Source organism: Phyllobates terribilis, unplaced genomic scaffold (genome assembly GCF_046119375.1).
Source record: "Phyllobates terribilis strain yellow unplaced genomic scaffold, ASM4611937v1 Scaffold_5__5_contigs__length_657084704, whole genome shotgun sequence".
Classification (NCBI taxonomy): Eukaryota; Metazoa; Chordata; class Amphibia; order Anura; family Dendrobatidae; genus Phyllobates; species Phyllobates terribilis.
This window is the reverse complement of record NW_027362765.1, coordinates 651,991,077-652,011,859: the sequence shown is the minus strand read 5'-3', so window position 1 is coordinate 652,011,859 and position 20,783 is coordinate 651,991,077. Positions and strand designations below refer to the sequence as shown.

The window sequence follows — 20,783 nt, the reverse complement described above, 5'->3', positions numbered from 1 at the left end:
TTGGTTCAACTTCAGCAACTGTGCATTGCATTGCCATGTAATGTGATGCAATGCTATCTTTCTAGCTCTCCCTTTTTACTTCCTTTTGGATAAACAGACATATTAGGCAAGCATTTTGGAGCTTTCACCTAAATAACTACAGGTGGTGAGATAAGCTGCACAATATAATTGACCTTTCAGTATATTGTTGCACACACACCATCTATTTAGCAAATGCCCTTGTTATCAACAGCAGCCTTTTAAACTCACCTGAGCTAACAGGTATGTGCGCTGGTTACTCTGCTGCGCTTAAAATTTCTTTTTTGGTTTGCTACAATGCCTTTTCTGAAACGTTGTCTCCTTCTGCTGGAACACTGACTTCTTTCATTTAATGCCTGCAGACTATAAAAGAGAACCCAACCCAAAAAGTTTGGTTGATTAGTCTGTGGCATTCTGTTAAACTGTTGCTTATGGCGGTCTCTGTGAGCTTCTCAGCGACATTCAGCCAGCCAGGTATCCTGCCTGCAGTAGATGGAATGTGGCAATGGAACGCTGGCTGCGCGTGTCATAATAGGCTCTGAGCCTTTATATACCTGTGCACAGCAGCAGCCACCTTCAGTCTGCTGCTGGACAGCCAGCAGCAGCAGCAGCAGGAGAGGTATGTAATCAGGAGCCCTCCTGCTAAGGGTAGACAGCTGCTCGTTCCACCCCACCCCCCGCCTTAATTGGTTCTCCTCCCTTCCAACGGTGTTGAGGCGGGTGGGAACAGCAGGGGGTGAAGGTGCTGTGTTTAAAGAGGTGGAGTTATGCAGATCTAAAACGCGTGGATTGCAGCAGCAGCAAGCCGAAAAGTGCAGGCATGTAAGGGATCTAGAGGTTGACAACATGTCTTCTTAACGGGAGTCCAGGAGCTCATCTCCACAAATGGACTTTTCAGGATCCTTGGGTGGCTCCGTAGTTTGAAACCAATTCTGGTTATCGCTTCTCGGCCTTTTGGCTAAGATCAAGTGTAGTATCTGTTCTTATCAGTTTAATATCTGATACGTTCCCTATCTGGGGACCATATATTAAATGGATTTTTAGAACAGGGAGATGGAAAAAGAGCTTGCTCTGTCCACTCCACGCATTGACCTGGTATTGCAGTATCTCCAGGACCGGTGCACCCCTTCTTTAATGCAGTTTCTAAAATCAGAAAGAATTGAATTCAATGTTTTTTGTTCATTTTGCTTGTTTGTCGGATTTTGGGATGGACTCTTTGGCTTTGCTTTTCTTCTCCTCATTGGATTTTTCATGTTCAAAGTTGCAGAAGCCAGATTACAAGCTCATTTTGGTTCAACTTCAGCAACTGTGCATTGCATTGCCATGTAATGTGATGCAATGCTATCTTTCTAGCTCTCCCTTTTTACTTCCTTTTGGATAAACAGACATATTAGGCAAGCATTTTGGAGCTTTCACCTAAATAACTACAGGTGGTGAGATAAGCTGCACAATATAATTGACCTTTCAGTATATTGTTGCACACACACCATCTATTTAGCAAATGCCCTTGTTATCAACAGCAGCCTTTTAAACTCACCTGAGCTAACAGGTATGTGCGCTGGTTACTCTGCTGCGCTTAAAATTTCTTTTTTGGTTTGCTACAATGCCTTTTCTGAAACGTTGTCTCCTTCTGCTGGAACACTGACTTCTTTCATTTAATGCCTGCAGACTATAAAAGAGAACCCAACCCAAAAAGTTTGGTTGATTAGTCTGTGGCATTCTGTTAAACTGTTGCTTATGGCGGTCTCTGTGAGCTTCTCAGCGACATTCAGCCAGCCAGGTATCCTGCCTGCAGTAGATGGAATGTGGCAATGGAACGCTGGCTGCGCGTGTCATAATAGGCTCTGAGCCTTTATATACCTGTGCACAGCAGCAGCCACCTTCAGTCTGCTGCTGGACAGCCAGCAGCAGCAGCAGCAGGAGAGGTATGTAATCAGGAGCCCTCCTGCTAAGGGTAGACAGCTGCTCGTTCCACCCCACCCCCCGCCTTAATTGGTTCTCCTCCCTTCCAACGGTGTTGAGGCGGGTGGGAACAGCAGGGGGTGAAGGTGCTGTGTTTAAAGAGGTGGAGTTATGCAGATCTAAAACGCGTGGATTGCAGCAGCAGCAAGCCGAAAAGTGCAGGCATGTAAGGGATCTAGAGGTTGACAACATGTCTTCTTAACGGGAGTCCAGGAGCTCATCTCCACAAATGGACTTTTCAGGATCCTTGGGTGGCTCCGTAGTTTGAAACCAATTCTGGTTATCGCTTCTCGGCCTTTTGGCTAAGATCAAGTGTAGTATCTTTCGAAAAGGCGGTTTTGGATGTTGGCCGCCCTAGTAGATTGATACATTATGCACACTGGGGTTTAGGCGCTTGTTAGTACGCCAGGTGGCTAATATAGTCATCTGGTGGAAAGCATGGCCCCCCAGGATCGACGCCATTGGGCCGGGGAAGATCGAAAGCCCGAAGTGTGAAGTGCCCCAGGAGTGGTGACCCTGGGGTGCCTTAACTCACTGGGATTGGGAACCCCACTTGAGTTTATGGCACATTTGCACTAGCACTTCAATATTTCTTTCTTCACACACACCCTTATTCCGGGTCTTCTGGCCTTAGGATGGGGAATTTTTCAATTCCCGGTCGAAGGTCCGGGCAGTATTATACTGTGAAACCTTCACTATTTATTTAATTTTTTTTTGTCACTGTGTGTCCACTTTTTCACGTGTGTCCACGTCCTTACTAGGATTTTGTCGGGATGCGGTTCCCTTACGGGTTCCTCTTTTGGCAGGTCTAGGGGGGGAGTGTGTGGCCATCAGGTTCCGCTCCCCCCTGAACCCCACTGGCTCTCCTCTTTCGGGAGGAGAGCATTGTTGGCTCCCCTCTTCCGGGAGGGGAGCACAGTCTTTGGCTTCCAGTGCCTTGCTCGGGTGAGAACTCGGGCAGGTATTGGGGGTAAGATTGGGTCGCCTCTGGCTCCGGCTGGAGGTGGCTATTTGTCCCTGTTCCTCGCTGTGGCCTTCTGGCTCGGAGGGACGGGGAATGGTTTGGGGGACCCTTCTCCTTTTGGAGAGGGTTTCAAGAAGACCAGCATCCTAGTGCACTTTTTTTTGTGGCACTTGTCACTTTTTTAAGCGCACTCGGGTTTTGTACACGAATTCGGGCTTTCGATAAAAAAAAAAAATCTGTTCTTATCAGTTTAATATCTGATACGTCCCCTATCTGGGGACCATATATTAAATGGATTTTTAGAACAGGGAGATGGAAAAAGAGCTTGCTCTGTCCACTCCACGCATTGACCTGGTATTGCAGTATCTCCAGGACCGGTGCACCCCTTCTTTAATGCAGTTTCTAAAATCAGAAAGAATTGAATTCAATGTTTTTTGTTCATTTTGCTTGTTTGTCGGATTTTGGGATGGACTCTTTGGCTTTGCTTTTCTTCTCCTCATTGGATTTTTCATGTTCAAAGTTGCAGAAGCCAGATTACAAGCTCATTTTGGTTCAACTTCAGCAACTGTGCATTGCATTGCCATGTAATGTGATGCAATGCTATCTTTCTAGCTCTCCCTTTTTACTTCCTTTTGGATAAACAGACATATTAGGCAAGCATTTTGGAGCTTTCACCTAAATAACTACAGGTGGTGAGATAAGCTGCACAATATAATTGACCTTTCAGTATATTGCTGCACACACACCATCTATTTAGCAAATGCCCTTGTTATCAACAGCAGCCTTTTAAACTCACCTGAGCTAACAGGTATGTGCGCTGGTTACTCTGCTGCGCTTAAAATTTCTTTTTTGGTTTGCTACAATGCCTTTTCTGAAACGTTGTCTCCTTCTGCTGGAACACTGACTTCTTTCATTTAATGCCTGCAGACTATAAAAGAGAACCCAACCCAAAAAGTTTGGTTGATTAGTCTGTGGCATTCTGTTAAACTGTTGCTTATGGCGGTCTCTGTGAGCTTCTCAGCGACATTCAGCCAGCCAGGTATCCTGCCTGCAGTAGATGGAATGTGGCAATGGAACGCTGGCTGCGCGTGTCATAATAGGCTCTGAGCCTTTATATACCTGTGCACAGCAGCAGCCACCTTCAGTCTGCTGCTGGACAGCCAGCAGCAGCAGCAGCAGGAGAGGTATGTAATCAGGAGCCCTCCTGCTAAGGGTAGACAGCTGCTCGTTCCACCCCACCCCCCGCCTTAATTGGTTCTCCTCCCTTCCAACGGTGTTGAGGCGGGTGGGAACAGCAGGGGGTGAAGGTGCTGTGTTTAAAGAGGTGGAGTTATGCAGATCTAAAACGCGTGGATTGCAGCAGCAGCAAGCCGAAAAGTGCAGGCATGTAAGGGATCTAGAGGTTGACAACATGTCTTCTTAACGGGAGTCCAGGAGCTCATCTCCACAAATGGACTTTTCAGGATCCTTGGGTGGCTCCGTAGTTTGAAACCAATTCTGGTTATCGCTTCTCGGCCTTTTGGCTAAGATCAAGTGCAGTGATTTAGCGATTGCTGCCTTGGTTTTGGATGGAGGTGTCTGGGGTACCTGGCTCGTCGGCCTTGGGGGATCGTCCTTACTTAATTGTGGGGACTTCACCCCCTTGCTGCTATAGGCGTGTCGGCTTAGTCCCCAGACAACGGGAAGCGATCATACTCGCTCCTTCTGTGTGTTGGAGTGGAGATTACGCTCATTCTGTTGGAGAATCATGGCAACAGAGGCGGAGTTGTGGCCGAAGTTGGAGGTTCCAGAACATGCACGTGTGGAGACCGCTTTCCGGATTTTTGTCCGGAGAGACTGTCAGAAGGTTAAGGACTTTCGGTTTATTATGAAGGAGATCATCTTGGGTGTCGCAAAGGTGAAAAAAGAAGACATCGTGGCAGTTATGGATTATCCCCAAAAGGGTGTCTATGACGTGTTTTTTGAGTCTAGGAAGATTTTGGAGAACTATATGGATTCTTTTGATGAATTGAGACATGAGAAGTTTGTTGGAATTCGGTTTCAACGTCACGTATTTAGTAGTGAAAAGATGGTGACAGTGAAGATGTTTTCACCACTGGTTCCAGAAGAGGACATTGTCACGTTTTTGAGTGGTTTTGCCAAGTCTGTAGTATCAAAAGGTAAAGTAATGAATGAATTCGGAGTATGGACGGGAAAGTGGAAATTTTTTGTGGAATTTAACATGAACAAGGATAGGAGTTTTTCCTACCCGCCTCAAAGGTTTAAGCTTGGTAAAGTAAGTGGGAATTTATTCTTTAATGGGATGGATTCCTTTTGTTCAATTTGTGAGGTATATGGTCATAAACGTGAAGACTGTACTGCAGAAAAGTGTTGGAAGTGTAAAGCGGAAGGACATGTTTCTAAATCATGTCCAGTAGAAAGGAATAAGTGTAACCTGTGTATGGAAATTGGGCATAGGTTTAAGGAATGCCCAAAGAGAAAGAGTAATAAGGAGAAGATGGAAAGTGCAAAGGCGGAAAAGAAAGAAAAAAAGAAGACGGTAGAGGTTCAGAGGCAAACAGAAGAGGAGGAAGCTGATAAAGAAATGGACAAAGTTAAAAAAGGAATTGCGGAAATGAAGGGAAGTGGTGTGTGTTTTGAAGCTTTTTTTCCAAAGGTAATCGCAAGTGTGAAGGCAAATAAAGAGAGGTTTTTTGAAACCTATAAGGTGGGAAGGACATGGATAGATTATGTGAATACAAACTTTGAATCTTTCTCGCAAGAGAAAGGACTGTTGGAGTATCTAACATATTATGCGTTGAAGGGAGGAATGCAGTAATGTGTTTTGTTTCCTTCCTCTATATATTATGTGTCTGAGAGGAAATACTTGTTGTTGTTTTGTTTTTTTTGTATATGCATTAAATAATGTTTTTTTGTTTTAAAATGACACGATGATGGATTTGGTCCATCACCGTTTTCAGAAGTATGGAATCGAGATGGTACTTGTAATCTGAGTGTTAAGAAAAAAAAAAAAAAAAAAAAATCTGTTCTTATCAGTTTAATATCTGATACGTCCCCTATCAGGGGACCATATATTAAATGGATTTTTAGAACAGGGAGATGGAAAAAGAGCTTGCTCTGTCCACTCCACGCATTGACCTGGTATTGCAGTATCTCCAGGACCGGTGCACCCCTTCTTTAATGCAGTTTCTAAAATCAGAAAGAATTGAATTCAATGTTTTTTGTTCATTTTGCTTGTTTGTCGGATTTTGGGATGGACTCTTTGGCTTTGCTTTTCTTCTCCTCATTGGATTTTTCATGTTCAAAGTTGCAGAAGCCAGATTACAAGCTCATTTTGGTTCAACTTCAGCAACTGTGCATTGCATTGCCATGTAATGTGATGCAATGCTATCTTTCTAGCTCTCCCTTTTTACTTCCTTTTGGATAAACAGACATATTAGGCAAGCATTTTGGAGCTTTCACCTAAATAACTACAGGTGGTGAGATAAGCTGCACAATATAATTGACCTTTCAGTATATTGTTGCACACACACCATCTATTTAGCAAATGCCCTTGTTATCAACAGCAGCCTATTAAACTCACCTGAGCTAACAGGTATGTGCGCTGGTTACTCTGCTGCGCTTAAAATTTCTTTTTTGGTTTGCTACAATGCCTTTTCTGAAACGTTGTCTCCTTCTGCTGGAACACTGACTTCTTTCATTTAATGCCTGCAGACTATAAAAGAGAACCCAACCCAAAAAGTTTGGTTGATTAGTCTGTGGCATTCTGTTAAACTGTTGCTTATGGCGGTCTCTGTGAGCTTCTCAGCGACATTCAGCCAGCCAGGTATCCTGCCTGCAGTAGATGGAATGTGGCAATGGAACGCTGGCTGCGCGTGTCATAATAGGCTCTGAGCCTTTATATACCTGTGCACAGCAGCAGCCACCTTCAGTCTGCTGCTGGACAGCCAGCAGCAGCAGCAGCAGGAGAGGTATGTAATCAGGAGCCCTCCTGCTAAGGGTAGACAGCTGCTCGTTCCACCCCACCCCCCGCCTTAATTGGTTCTCCTCCCTTCCAACGGTGTTGAGGCGGGTGGGAACAGCAGGGGGTGAAGGTGCTGTGTTTAAAGAGGTGGAGTTATGCAGATCTAAAACGCGTGGATTGCAGCAGCAGCAAGCCGAAAAGTGCAGGCATGTAAGGGATCTAGAGGTTGACAACATGTCTTCTTAACGGGAGTCCAGGAGCTCATCTCCACAAATGGACTTTTCAGGATCCTTGGGTGGCTCCGTAGTTTGAAACCAATTCTGGTTATCGCTTCTCGGCCTTTTGGCTAAGATCAAGTGTAGTATCTGTTCTTATCAGTTTAATATCTGATACGTCCCCTATCAGGGGACCATATATTAAATGGATTTTTAGAACAGGGAGATGGAAAAAGAGCTTGCTCTGTCCACTCCACGCATTGACCTGGTATTGCAGTATCTCCAGGACCGGTGCACCCCTTCTTTAATGCAGTTTCTAAAATCAGAAAGAATTGAATTCAATGTTTTTTGTTCATTTTGCTTGTTTGTCGGATTTTGGGATGGACTCTTTGGCTTTGCTTTTCTTCTCCTCATTGGATTTTTCATGTTCAAAGTTGCAGAAGCCAGATTACAAGCTCATTTTGGTTCAACTTCAGCAACTGTGCATTGCATTGCCATGTAATGTGATGCAATGCTATCTTTCTAGCTCTCCCTTTTTACTTCCTTTTGGATAAACAGACATATTAGGCAAGCATTTTGGAGCTTTCACCTAAATAACTACAGGTGGTGAGATAAGCTGCACAATATAATTGACCTTTCAGTATATTGCTGCACACACACCATCTATTTAGCAAATGCCCTTGTTATCAACAGCAGCCTTTTAAACTCACCTGAGCTAACAGGTATGTGCGCTGGTTACTCTGCTGCGCTTAAAATTTCTTTTTTGGTTTGCTACAATGCCTTTTCTGAAACGTTGTCTCCTTCTGCTGGAACACTGACTTCTTTCATTTAATGCCTGCAGACTATAAAAGAGAACCCAACCCAAAAAGTTTGGTTGATTAGTCTGTGGCATTCTGTTAAACTGTTGCTTATGGCGGTCTCTGTGAGCTTCTCAGCGACATTCAGCCAGCCAGGTATCCTGCCTGCAGTAGATGGAATGTGGCAATGGAACGCTGGCTGCGCGTGTCATAATAGGCTCTGAGCCTTTATATACCTGTGCACAGCAGCAGCCACCTTCAGTCTGCTGCTGGACAGCCAGCAGCAGCAGCAGCAGGAGAGGTATGTAATCAGGAGCCCTCCTGCTAAGGGTAGACAGCTGCTCGTTCCACCCCACCCCCCGCCTTAATTGGTTCTCCTCCCTTCCAACGGTGTTGAGGCGGGTGGGAACAGCAGGGGGTGAAGGTGCTGTGTTTAAAGAGGTGGAGTTATGCAGATCTAAAACGCGTGGATTGCAGCAGCAGCAAGCCGAAAAGTGCAGGCATGTAAGGGATCTAGAGGTTGACAACATGTCTTCTTAACGGGAGTCCAGGAGCTCATCTCCACAAATGGACTTTTCAGGATCCTTGGGTGGCTCCGTAGTTTGAAACCAATTCTGGTTATCGCTTCTCGGCCTTTTGGCTAAGATCAAGTGTAGTATCTGTTCTTATCAGTTTAATATCTGATACGTCCCCTATCTGGGGACCATATATTAAATGGATTTTTAGAACAGGGAGATGGAAAAAGAGCTTGCTCTGTCCACTCCACGCATTGACCTGGTATTGCAGTATCTCCAGGACCGGTGCACCCCTTCTTTAATGCAGTTTCTAAAATCAGAAAGAATTGAATTCAATGTTTTTTGTTCATTTTGCTTGTTTGTCGGATTTTGGGATGGACTCTTTGGCTTTGCTTTTCTTCTCCTCATTGGATTTTTCATGTTCAAAGTTGCAGAAGCCAGATTACAAGCTCATTTTGGTTCAACTTCAGCAACTGTGCATTGCATTGCCATGTAATGTGATGCAATGCTATCTTTCTAGCTCTCCCTTTTTACTTCCTTTTGGATAAACAGACATATTAGGCAAGCATTTTGGAGCTTTCACCTAAATAACTACAGGTGGTGAGATAAGCTGCACAATATAATTGACCTTTCAGTATATTGTTGCACACACACCATCTATTTAGCAAATGCCCTTGTTATCAACAGCAGCCTTTTAAACTCACCTGAGCTAACAGGTATGTGCGCTGGTTACTCTGCTGCGCTTAAAATTTCTTTTTTGGTTTGCTACAATGCCTTTTCTGAAACGTTGTCTTCTTCTGCTGGAACACTGACTTCTTTCATTTAATGCCTGCAGACTATAAAAGAGAACCCAACCCAAAAAGTTTGGTTGATTAGTCTGTGGCATTCTGTTAAACTGTTGCTTATGGCGGTCTCTGTGAGCTTCTCAGCGACATTCAGCCAGCCAGGTATCCTGCCTGCAGTAGATGGAATGTGGCAATGGAACGCTGGCTGCGCGTGTCATAATAGGCTCTGAGCCTTTATATACCTGTGCACAGCAGCAGCCACCTTCAGTCTGCTGCTGGACAGCCAGCAGCAGCAGCAGCAGGAGAGGTATGTAATCAGGAGCCCTCCTGCTAAGGGTAGACAGCTGCTCGTTCCACCCCACCCCCCGCCTTAATTGGTTCTCCTCCCTTCCAACGGTGTTGAGGCGGGTGGGAACAGCAGGGGGTGAAGGTGCTGTGTTTAAAGAGGTGGAGTTATGCAGATCTAAAACGCGTGGATTGCAGCAGCAGCAAGCCGAAAAGTGCAGGCATGTAAGGGATCTAGAGGTTGACAACATGTCTTCTTAACGGGAGTCCAGGAGCTCATCTCCACAAATGGACTTTTCAGGATCCTTGGGTGGCTCCGTAGTTTGAAACCAATTCTGGTTATCGCTTCTCGGCATTTTGGCTAAGATCAAGTGTAGTATCTTTTGAAAAGGCAGTTTTTTCCTTGGGCTGCCCTAGTAAATTGATGCATTTTACACACTGGTTTGGTGCACTTGTTAGTACGCCAGGTGGCTCATAGAGTTATCTGATGGAAAACATGGCCCTCCAGGATCGAAGTCACTAGGCTGGGTAAGTGTGAGGGCTTTGGAGCAATGTGCCCCAGGAGTAGGCGCCCTGGTGGGAGTTCAAGCTTACTGGGACTGGGAACCCCAGAAAGACTTGGCTTCGTAGCACGCTGCACCTTTGCCAATCATACTTTCTGAGCAACCCCCCCCTATTCCTGGCCTCCGGGCTAGGAAGGGGAATTTTTATAAACCCGGTCGGAGGTCCGGTCAGCTTTGGGCTGAGAAACCAACACAGGCTCCAGCTCCACTAGGGTGGCAGCCTAGATGGAAGCTGGGAGCACGAAAACGGCTCTTCTCCGGCTTCGGCTAGGGAGAGCATCGGAGATTCCTGACCCTCGCTGTGGCCTTCTGGCTCGGAGGGATGGGGATGGTTTATTGGGGACCCTCTCCTCCGGGAATGGTCCACATGAATCCTCGCCTCGTGCGCTGTTTTGGTGTGACTTCGGTCACATTTTTCAGTGCCTTGGATGCAGCTTCAATCAAAAAATCTGTTCTTATCAGTTTAATATCTGATACGTCCCCTATCTGGGGACCATATATTAAATGGATTTTTAGAACAGGGAGATGGAAAAAGAGCTTGCTCTGTCCACTCCACGCATTGACCTGGTATTGCAGTATCTCCAGGACCGGTGCACCCCTTCTTTAATGCAGTTTCTAAAATCAGAAAGAATTGAATTCAATGTTTTTTGTTCATTTTGCTTGTTTGTCGGATTTTGGGATGGACTCTTTGGCTTTGCTTTTCTTCTCCTCATTGGATTTTTCATGTTCAAAGTTGCAGAAGCCAGATTACAAGCTCATTTTGGTTCAACTTCAGCAACTGTGCATTGCATTGCCATGTAATGTGATGCAATGCTATCTTTCTAGCTCTCCCTTTTTACTTCCTTTTGGATAAACAGACATATTAGGCAAGCATTTTGGAGCTTTCACCTAAATAACTACAGGTGGTGAGATAAGCTGCACAATATAATTGACCTTTCAGTATATTGTTGCACACACACCATCTATTTAGCAAATGCCCTTGTTATCAACAGCAGCCTTTTAAACTCACCTGAGCTAACAGGTATGTGCGCTGGTTACTCTGCTGCGCTTAAAATTTCTTTTTTGGTTTGCTACAATGCCTTTTCTGAAACGTTGTCTCCTTCTGCTGGAACACTGACTTCTTTCATTTAATGCCTGCAGACTATAAAAGAGAACCCAACCCAAAAAGTTTGGTTGATTAGTCTGTGGCATTCTGTTAAACTGTTGCTTATGGCGGTCTCTGTGAGCTTCTCAGCGACATTCAGCCAGCCAGGTATCCTGCCTGCAGTAGATGGAATGTGGCAATGGAACGCTGGCTGCGCGTGTCATAATAGGCTCTGAGCCTTTATATACCTGTGCACAGCAGCAGCCACCTTCAGTCTGCTGCTGGACAGCCAGCAGCAGCAGCAGCAGGAGAGGTATGTAATCAGGAGCCCTCCTGCTAAGGGTAGACAGCTGCTCGTTCCACCCCACCCCCCGCCTTAATTGGTTCTCCTCCCTTCCAACGGTGTTGAGGCGGGTGGGAACAGCAGGGGGTGAAGGTGCTGTGTTTAAAGAGGTGGAGTTATGCAGATCTAAAACGCGTGGATTGCAGCAGCAGCAAGCCGAAAAGTGCAGGCATGTAAGGGATCTAGAGGTTGACAACATGTCTTCTTAACGGGAGTCCAGGAGCTCATCTCCACAAATGGACTTTTCAGGATCCTTGGGTGGCTCCGTAGTTTGAAACCAATTCTGGTTATCGCTTCTCGGCCTTTTGGCTAAGATCAAGTGTAGTATCTGTTCTTATCAGTTTAATATCTGATACGTCCCCTATCTGGGGACCATATATTAAATGGATTTTTAGAACAGGGAGATGGAAAAAGAGCTTGCTCTGTCCACTCCACGCATTGACCTGGTATTGCAGTATCTCCAGGACCGGTGCACCCCTTCTTTAATGCAGTTTCTAAAATCAGAAAGAATTGAATTCAATGTTTTTTGTTCATTTTGCTTGTTTGTCGGATTTTGGGATGGACTCTTTGGCTTTGCTTTTCTTCTCCTCATTGGATTTTTCATGTTCAAAGTTGCAGAAGCCAGATTACAAGCTCATTTTGGTTCAACTTCAGCAACTGTGCATTGCATTGCCATGTAATGTGATGCAATGCTATCTTTCTAGCTCTCCCTTTTTACTTCCTTTTGGATAAACAGACATATTAGGCAAGCATTTTGGAGCTTTCACCTAAATAACTACAGGTGGTGAGATAAGCTGCACAATATAATTGACCTTTCAGTATATTGTTGCACACACACCATCTATTTAGCAAATGCCCTTGTTATCAACAGCAGCCTTTTAAACTCACCTGAGCTAACAGGTATGTGCGCTGGTTACTCTGCTGCGCTTAAAATTTCTTTTTTGGTTTGCTACAATGCCTTTTCTGAAACGTTGTCTCCTTCTGCTGGAACACTGACTTCTTTCATTTAATGCCTGCAGACTATAAAAGAGAACCCAACCCAAAAAGTTTGGTTGATTAGTCTGTGGCATTCTGTTAAACTGTTGCTTATGGCGGTCTCTGTGAGCTTCTCAGCGACATTCAGCCAGCCAGGTATCCTGCCTGCAGTAGATGGAATGTGGCAATGGAACGCTGGCTGCGCGTGTCATAATAGGCTCTGAGCCTTTATATACCTGTGCACAGCAGCAGCCACCTTCAGTCTGCTGCTGGACAGCCAGCAGCAGCAGCAGCAGGAGAGGTATGTAATCAGGAGCCCTCCTGCTAAGGGTAGACAGCTGCTCGTTCCACCCCACCCCCCGCCTTAATTGGTTCTCCTCCCTTCCAACGGTGTTGAGGCGGGTGGGAACAGCAGGGGGTGAAGGTGCTGTGTTTAAAGAGGTGGAGTTATGCAGATCTAAAACGCGTGGATTGCAGCAGCAGCAAGCCGAAAAGTGCAGGCATGTAAGGGATCTAGAGGTTGACAACATGTCTTCTTAACGGGAGTCCAGGAGCTCATCTCCACAAATGGACTTTTCAGGATCCTTGGGTGGCTCCGTAGTTTGAAACCAATTCTGGTTATCGCTTCTCGGCCTTTTGGCTAAGATCAAGTGCAGTGATTTAGCGATTGCTGCCTTGGTTTTGGTTGGAGGTGTCTGGGGTACCTGGCTCGTCGGCCTTGGGGGATCGTCCTTACTTAATTGTGGGGACTTCACCCCCTTGCTGCTATAGGCGTGTCGGCTTAGTCCCCAGACAACGGGAAGCGATCATACTCGCTCCTTCTGTGTGTTGGAGTGGAGATTACGCTCATTCTGTTGGAGAATCATGGCAACAGAGGCGGAGTTGTGGCCGAAGTTGGAGGTTCCAGAACATGCACGTGTGGAGACCGCTTTCCGGATTTTTGTCCGGAGAGACTGTCAGAAGGTTAAGGACTTTCGGTTTATTATGAAGGAGATCATCTTGGGTGTCGCAAAGGTGAAAAAAGAAGACATCGTGGCAGTTATGGATTATCCCCAAAAGGGTGTCTATGACGTGTTTTTTGAGTCTAGGAAGATTTTGGAGAACTATATGGATTCTTTTGATGAATTGAGACATGAGAAGTTTGTTGGAATTCGGTTTCAACGTCACGTATTTAGTAGTGAAAAGATGGTGACAGTGAAGATGTTTTCACCACTGGTTCCAGAAGAGGACATTGTCACGTTTTTGAGTGGTTTTGCCAAGTCTGTAGTATCAAAAGGTAAAGTAATGAATGAATTCGGAGTATGGACGGGAAAGTGGAAATTTTTTGTGGAATTTAACATGAACAAGGATAGGAGTTTTTCCTACCCGCCTCAAAGGTTTAAGCTTGGTAAAGTAAGTGGGAATTTATTCTTTAATGGGATGGATTCCTTTTGTTCAATTTGTGAGGTATATGGTCATAAACGTGAAGACTGTACTGCAGAAAAGTGTTGGAAGTGTAAAGCGGAAGGACATGTTTCTAAATCATGTCCAGTAGAAAGGAATAAGTGTAACCTGTGTATGGAAATTGGGCATAGGTTTAAGGAATGCCCAAAGAGAAAGAGTAATAAGGAGAAGATGGAAAGTGCAAAGGCGGAAAAGAAAGAAAAAAAGAAGACGGTAGAGGTTCAGAGGCAAACAGAAGAGGAGGAAGCTGATAAAGAAATGGACAAAGTTAAAAAAGGAATTGCGGAAATGAAGGGAAGTGGTGTGTGTTTTGAAGCTTTTTTTCCAAAGGTAATCGCAAGTGTGAAGGCAAATAAAGAGAGGTTTTTTGAAACCTATAAGGTGGGAAGGACATGGATAGATTATGTGAATACAAACTTTGAATCTTTCTCGCAAGAGAAAGGACTGTTGGAGTATCTAACATATTATGCGTTGAAGGGAGGAATGCAGTAATGTGTTTTGTTTCCTTCCTCTATATATTATGTGTCTGAGAGGAAATACTGGTTGTTGTTTTGTTTTTTTTGTATATGCATTAAATAATGTTTTTTTGTTTTAAAATGACACGATGATGGATTTGGTCCATCACCGTTTTCAGAAGTATGGAATCGAGATGGTACTTGTAATCTGAGTGTTATGAAAAAGAAAAAAAAAAAAAATCTGTTCTTATCAGTTTAATATCTGATACGTCCCCTATCTGGGGACCATATATTAAATGGATTTTTAGAACAGGGAGATGGAAAAAGAGCTTGCTCTGTCCACTCCACGCATTGACCTGGTATTGCAGTATCTCCAGGACCGGTGCACCCCTTCTTTAATGCAGTTTCTAAAATCAGAAAGAATTGAATTCAATGTTTTTTGTTCATTTTGCTTGTTTGTCGGATTTTGGGATGGACTCTTTGGCTTTGCTTTTCTTCTCCTCATTGGATTTTTCATGTTCAAAGTTGCAGAAGCCAGATTACAAGCTCATTTTGGTTCAACTTCAGCAACTGTGCATTGCATTGCCATGTAATGTGATGCAATGCTATCTTTCTAGCTCTCCCTTTTTACTTCCTTTTGGATAAACAGACATATTAGGCAAGCATTTTGGAGCTTTCACCTAAATAACTACAGGTGGTGAGATAAGCTGCACAATATAATTGACCTTTCAGTATATTGTTGCACACACACCATCTATTTAGCAAATGCCCTTGTTATCAACAGCAGCCTTTTAAACTCACCTGAGCTAACAGGTATGTGCGCTGGTTACTCTGCTGCGCTTAAAATTTCTTTTTTGGTTTGCTACAATGCCTTTCCTGAAACGTTGTCTCCTTCTGCTGGAACACTGACTTCTTTCATTTAATGCCTGCAGACTATAAAAGAGAACCCAACCCAAAAAGTTTGGTTGATTAGTCTGTGGCATTCTGTTAAACTGTTGCTTATGGCGGTCTCTGTGAGCTTCTCAGCGACATTCAGCCAGCCAGGTATCCTGCCTGCAGTAGATGGAATGTGGCAATGGAACGCTGGCTGCGCGTGTCATAATAGGCTCTGAGCCTTTATATACCTGTGCACAGCAGCAGCCACCTTCAGTCTGCTGCTGGACAGCCAGCAGCAGCAGCAGCAGGAGAGGTATGTAATCAGGAGCCCTCCTGCTAAGGGTAGACAGCTGCTCGTTCCACCCCACCCCCCGCCTTAATTGGTTCTCCTCCCTTCCAACGGTGTTGAGGCGGGTGGGAACAGCAGGGGGTGAAGGTGCTGTGTTTAAAGAGGTGGAGTTATGCAGATCTAAAACGCGTGGATTGCAGCAGCAGCAAGCCGAAAAGTGCAGGCATGTAAGGGATCTAGAGGTTGACAACATGTCTTCTTAACGGGAGTCCAGGAGCTCATCTCCACAAATGGACTTTTCAGGATCCTTGGGTGGCTCCGTAGTTTGAAACCAATTCTGGTTATCGCTTCTCGGCCTTTTGGCTAAGATCAAGTGTAGTATCTGTTCTTATCAGTTTAATATCTGATACGTCCCCTATCTGGGGACCATATATTAAATGGATTTTTAGAACAGGGAGATGGAAAAAGAGCTTGCTCTGTCCACTCCACGCATTGACCTGGTATTGCAGTATCTCCAGGACCGGTGCACCCCTTCTTTAATGCAGTTTCTAAAATCAGAAAGAATTGAATTCAATGTTTTTTGTTCATTTTGCTTGTTTGTCGGATTTTGGGATGGACTCTTTGGCTTTGCTTTTCTTCTCCTCATTGGATTTTTCATGTTCAAAGTTGCAGAAGCCAGATTACAAGCTCATTTTGGTTCAACTTCAGCAACTGTGCATTGCATTGCCATGTAATGTGATGCAATGCTATCTTTCTAGCTCTCCCTTTTTACTTCCTTTTGGATAAACAGACATATTAGGCAAGCATTTTGGAGCTTTCACCTAAATAACTACAGGTGGTGAGATAAGCTGCACAATATAATTGACCTTTCAGTATATTGTTGCACACACACCATCTATTTAGCAAATGCCCTTGTTATCAACAGCAGCCTTTTAAACTCACCTGAGCTAACAGGTATGTGCGCTGGTTACTCTGCTGCGCTTAAAATTTCTTTTTTGGTTTGCTACAATGCCTTTTCTGAAACGTTGTCTCCTTCTGCTGGAACACTGACTTCTTTCATTTAATGCCTGCAGACTATAAAAGAGAACCCAACCCAAAAAGTTTGGTTGATTAGTCTGTGGCATTCTGTTAAACTGTTGCTTATGGCGGTCTCTGTGAGCTTCTCAGCGACATTCAGCCAGCCAGGTATCCTGCCTGCAGTAGATGGAATGTGGCAATGGAACGCTGGCTGCGCGTGTCATAATAGGCTCTGAGCCTTTATATACCTGTGCACAGCAGCAGCCACCTTCAGTCTGCTGCTGGACAGCCAGCAGCAGCAGCAGCAGGAGAGGTATGTAATCAGGAGCCCTCCTGCTAAGGGTAGACAGCTGCTCGTTCCACCCCACCCCCCGCCTTAATTGGTTCTCCTCCCTTCCAACGGTGTTGAGGCGGGTGGGAACAGCAGGGGGTGAAGGTGCTGTGTTTAAAGAGGTGGAGTTATGCAGATCTAAAACGCGTGGATTGCAGCAGCAGCAAGCCGAAAAGTGCAGGCATGTAAGGGATCTAGAGGTTGACAACATGTCTTCTTAACGGGAGTCCAGGAGCTCATCTCCACAAATGGACTTTTCAGGATCCTTGGGTGGCTCCGTAGTTTGAAACCAATTCTGGTTATCGCTTCTCGGCCTTTTGGCTAAGATCAAGTGTAGTATCTGTTCTTATCAGTTTAATATCTGATACGTCCCCTATCTGGGGACCATATATTAAATGGATTTTTAGAACAGGGAGATGGAAAAAGAGCTTGCTCTGTCCACTCCACGCATTGACCTGGTATTGCAGTATCTCCAGGACCGGTGCACCCCTTCTTTAATGCAGTTTCTAAAATCAGAAAGAATTGAATTCAATGTTTTTTGTTCATTTTGCTTGTTTGTCGGATTTTGGGATGGACTCTTTGGCTTTGCTTTTCTTCTCCTCATTGGATTTTTCATGTTCAAAGTTGCAGAAGCCAGATTACAAGCTCATTTTGGTTCAACTTCAGCAACTGTGCATTGCATTGCCATGTAATGTGATGCAATGCTATCTTTCTAGCTCTCCCTTTTTACTTCCTTTTGGATAAACAGACATATTAGGCAAGCATTTTGGAGCTTTCACCTAAATAACTACAGGTGGTGAGATAAGCTGCACAATATAATTGACCTTTCAGTATATTGTTGCACACACACCATCTATTTAGCAAATGCCCTTGTTATCAACAGCAGCCTTTTAAACTCACCTGAGCTAACAGGTATGTGCGCTGGTTACTCTGCTGCGCTTAAAATTTCTTTTTTGGTTTGCTACAATGCCTTTTCTGAAACGTTGTCTCCTTCTGCTGGAACACTGACTTCTTTCATTTAATGCCTGCAGACTATAAAAGAGAACCCAACCCAAAAAGTTTGGTTGATTAGTCTGTGGCATTCTGTTAAACTGTTGCTTATGGCGGTCTCTGTGAGCTTCTCAGCGACATTCAGCCAGCCAGGTATCCTGCCTGCAGTAGATGGAATGTGGCAATGGAACGCTGGCTGCGCGTGTCATAATAGGCTCTGAGCCTTTATATACCTGTGCACAGCAGCAGCCACCTTCAGTCTGCTGCTGGACAGCCAGCAGCAGCAGCAGCAGGAGAGGTATGTAATCAGGAGCCCTCCTGCTAAGGGTAGACAGCTGCTCGTTCCACCCCACCCCCCGCCTTAATTGGTTCTCCTCCCTTCCAACGGTGTTGAGGCGGGTGGGAACAGCAAGGGGTGAAGGTGCTGTGTTTAAAGAGGTGGAGTTATGCAGATCTAAAACGCGTGGATTGCAGCAGCAGCAAGCCGAAAAGTGCAGGCATGTAAGGGATCTAGAGGTTGACAACATGTCTTCTTAACGGGAGTCCAGGAGCTCATCTCCACAAATGGACTTTTCAGGATCCTTGGGTGGCTCCGTAGTTTGAAACCAATTCTGGTTATCGCTTCTCGGCCTTTTGGCTAAGATCAAGTGTAGTATCTGTTCTTATCAGTTTAATATCTGATACGTCCCCTATCTGGGGACCATATATTAAATGGATTTTTAGAACAGGGAGATGGAAAAAGAGCTTGCTCTGTCCACTCCACGCATTGACCTGGTATTGCAGTATCTCCAGGACCGGTGCACCCCTTCTTTAATGCAGTTTCTAAAATCAGAAAGAATTGAATTCAATGTTTTTTGTTCATTTTGCTTGTTTGTCGGATTTTGGGATGGACTCTTTGGCTTTGCTTTTCTTCTCCTCATTGGATTTTTCATGTTCAAAGTTGCAGAAGCCAGATTACAAGCTCATTTTGGTTCAACTTCAGCAACTGTGCATTGCATTGCCATGTAATGTGATGCAATGCTATCTTTCTAGCTCTCCCTTTTTACTTCCTTTTGGATAAACAGACATATTAGGCAAGCATTTTGGAGCTTTCACCTAAATAACTACAGGTGGTGAGATAAGCTGCACAATATAATTGACCTTTCAGTATATTGTTGCACACACACCATCTATTTAGCAAATGCCCTTGTTATCAACAGCAGCCTTTTAAACTCACCTGAGCTAACAGGTATGTGCGCTGGTTACTCTGCTGCGCTTAAAATTTCTTTTTTGGTTTGCTACAATGCCTTTTCTGAAACGTTGTCTCCTTCTGCTGGAACACTGACTTCTTTCATTTAATGCCTGCAGACTATAAAAGAGAACCCAACCCAAAAAGTTTGGTTGATTAGTCTGTGGCATTCTGTTAAACTGTTGCTTATGGCGGTCTCTGTGAGCTTCTCAGCGACATTCAGCCAGCCAGGTATCCTGCCTGCAGTAGATGGAATGTGGCAATGGAACGCTGGCTGCGCGTGTCATAATAGGCTCTGAGCCTTTATATACCTGTGCACAGCAGCAGCCACCTTCAGTCTGCTGCTGGACAGCCAGCAGCAGCAGCAGCAGGAGAGGTATGTAATCAGGAGCCCTCCTGCTAAGGGTAGACAGCTGCTCGTTCAACCCCACCCCCCGCCTTAATTGGTTCTCCTCCCTTCCAACGGTGTTGAGGCGGGTGGGAACAGCAGGGGGTGAAGGTGCTGTGTTTAAAGAGGTGGAGTTATGCAGATCTAAAACGCGTGGATTGCAGCAGCAGCAAGCCGAAAAGTGCAGGCATGTAAGGGATCTAGAGGTTGACAACATGTCTTCTTAACGGGAGTCCAGGAGCTCATCTCCACAAATGGACTTTTCAGGATCCTTGGGTGGCTCCGTAGTTTGAAACCAATTCTGGTTATCGCTTCTCGGCCTTTTGGCTAAGATCAAGTGTAGTATCTGTTCTTATCAGTTTAATATCTGATACGTCCCCTATCTGGGGACCATATATTAAATGGATTTTTAGAACAGGGAGATGGAAAAAGAGCTTGCTCTGTCCACTCCACGCATTGACCTGGTATTGCAGTATCTCCAGGACCGGTGCACCCCTTCTTTAATGCAGTTTCTAAAATCAGAAAGAATTGAATTCAATGTTTTTTGTTCATTTTGCTTGTTTGTCGGATTTTGGGATGGACTCTTTGGCTTTGCTTTTCTTCTCCTCATTGGATTTTTCATGTTCAAAGTTGCAGAAGCCAGATTACAAGCTCATTTTGGTTCAACTTCAGCAACTGTGCATTGCATTGCCATGTAATGTGATGCAATGCTATCTTTCTAGCTCTCCCTTTTTACTTCCTTTTGGATAAACAGACATATTAGGCAAGCATTTTGGAGCTTTCACCTAAATAACTACAGGTGGTGAGATAAGCTGCACAATATAATTGACCTTTCAGTATATTGTTGAACACACACCATCTATTTAGCAAATGCCCTTGTTATCAACAGCAGCCTTTTAAACTCACCTGAGCTAACAGGTATGTGCGCTGGTTACTCTGCTGCGCTTAAAATTTCTTTTTTGGTTTGCTACAATGCCTTTTCTGAAACGTTGTCTCCTTCTGCTGGAACACTGACTTCTTTCATTTAATGCCTGCAGACTATAAAAGGGAACCCAACCCAAAAAGTTTGGTTGATTAGTCTGTGGCATTCTGTTAAACTGTTGCTTATGGCGGTCTCTGTGAGCTTCTCAGCGACATTCAGCCAGCCAGGTATCCTGCCTGCAGTAGATGGAATGTGGCAATGGAACGCTGGCTGCGCGTGTCATAATAGGCTCTGAGCCTTTATATACCTGTGCACAGCAGCAGCCACCTTCAGTCTGCTGCTGGACAGCCAGCAGCAGCAGCAGGAGAGGTATG

The 20,783-nt window shown here is 44.8% G+C and overlaps 12 non-coding genes and 2 pseudogenes across 12 annotated transcripts; all 14 read left to right on the top strand.

The window, feature by feature from the left end:
* Positions 1-956: 956 nt before the first annotated feature.
* On the top strand, positions 957-1,147 carry LOC141149590 (U2 spliceosomal RNA). Its single transcript, XR_012245882.1, has one exon. It is a non-coding gene; the product is annotated as a U2 spliceosomal RNA (small nuclear RNA).
* Positions 1,148-2,262: 1,115 nt separating this feature from the next.
* LOC141151241 (U2 spliceosomal RNA) lies at positions 2,263-2,354 on the top strand (annotated as a pseudogene).
* Positions 2,355-3,148: 794 nt separating this feature from the next.
* On the top strand, positions 3,149-3,332 carry LOC141150400 (U2 spliceosomal RNA). Its single transcript, XR_012246612.1, has one exon. It is a non-coding gene; the product is annotated as a U2 spliceosomal RNA (small nuclear RNA).
* A 2,599-nt stretch (positions 3,333-5,931) lies between these two features.
* LOC141150687 (U2 spliceosomal RNA) lies at positions 5,932-6,119 on the top strand. The gene has a single exon (XR_012246821.1). It is a non-coding gene; the product is annotated as a U2 spliceosomal RNA (small nuclear RNA).
* Positions 6,120-7,234: 1,115 nt separating this feature from the next.
* On the top strand, positions 7,235-7,425 carry LOC141151151 (U2 spliceosomal RNA). Its single transcript, XR_012246985.1, has one exon. It is a non-coding gene; the product is annotated as a U2 spliceosomal RNA (small nuclear RNA).
* Positions 7,426-8,540: 1,115 nt separating this feature from the next.
* Positions 8,541-8,731, top strand: LOC141274564 (U2 spliceosomal RNA). The gene has a single exon (XR_012322835.1). It is a non-coding gene; the product is annotated as a U2 spliceosomal RNA (small nuclear RNA).
* A 1,115-nt stretch (positions 8,732-9,846) lies between these two features.
* On the top strand, positions 9,847-9,962 carry LOC141151146 (U2 spliceosomal RNA; annotated as a pseudogene).
* A 525-nt stretch (positions 9,963-10,487) lies between these two features.
* Positions 10,488-10,669, top strand: LOC141150176 (U2 spliceosomal RNA). Its single transcript, XR_012246442.1, has one exon. It is a non-coding gene; the product is annotated as a U2 spliceosomal RNA (small nuclear RNA).
* Positions 10,670-11,784: 1,115 nt separating this feature from the next.
* Positions 11,785-11,975, top strand: LOC141274563 (U2 spliceosomal RNA). The gene has a single exon (XR_012322834.1). It is a non-coding gene; the product is annotated as a U2 spliceosomal RNA (small nuclear RNA).
* Positions 11,976-14,568: 2,593 nt separating this feature from the next.
* On the top strand, positions 14,569-14,761 carry LOC141150701 (U2 spliceosomal RNA). Its single transcript, XR_012246832.1, has one exon. It is a non-coding gene; the product is annotated as a U2 spliceosomal RNA (small nuclear RNA).
* A 1,115-nt stretch (positions 14,762-15,876) lies between these two features.
* On the top strand, positions 15,877-16,067 carry LOC141274561 (U2 spliceosomal RNA). The gene has a single exon (XR_012322832.1). It is a non-coding gene; the product is annotated as a U2 spliceosomal RNA (small nuclear RNA).
* A 1,115-nt stretch (positions 16,068-17,182) lies between these two features.
* On the top strand, positions 17,183-17,373 carry LOC141274560 (U2 spliceosomal RNA). Its single transcript, XR_012322831.1, has one exon. It is a non-coding gene; the product is annotated as a U2 spliceosomal RNA (small nuclear RNA).
* A 1,115-nt stretch (positions 17,374-18,488) lies between these two features.
* LOC141274559 (U2 spliceosomal RNA) lies at positions 18,489-18,679 on the top strand. Its single transcript, XR_012322830.1, has one exon. It is a non-coding gene; the product is annotated as a U2 spliceosomal RNA (small nuclear RNA).
* Positions 18,680-19,794: 1,115 nt separating this feature from the next.
* Positions 19,795-19,985, top strand: LOC141274558 (U2 spliceosomal RNA). The gene has a single exon (XR_012322829.1). It is a non-coding gene; the product is annotated as a U2 spliceosomal RNA (small nuclear RNA).
* Positions 19,986-20,783: the final 798 nt, after the last annotated feature.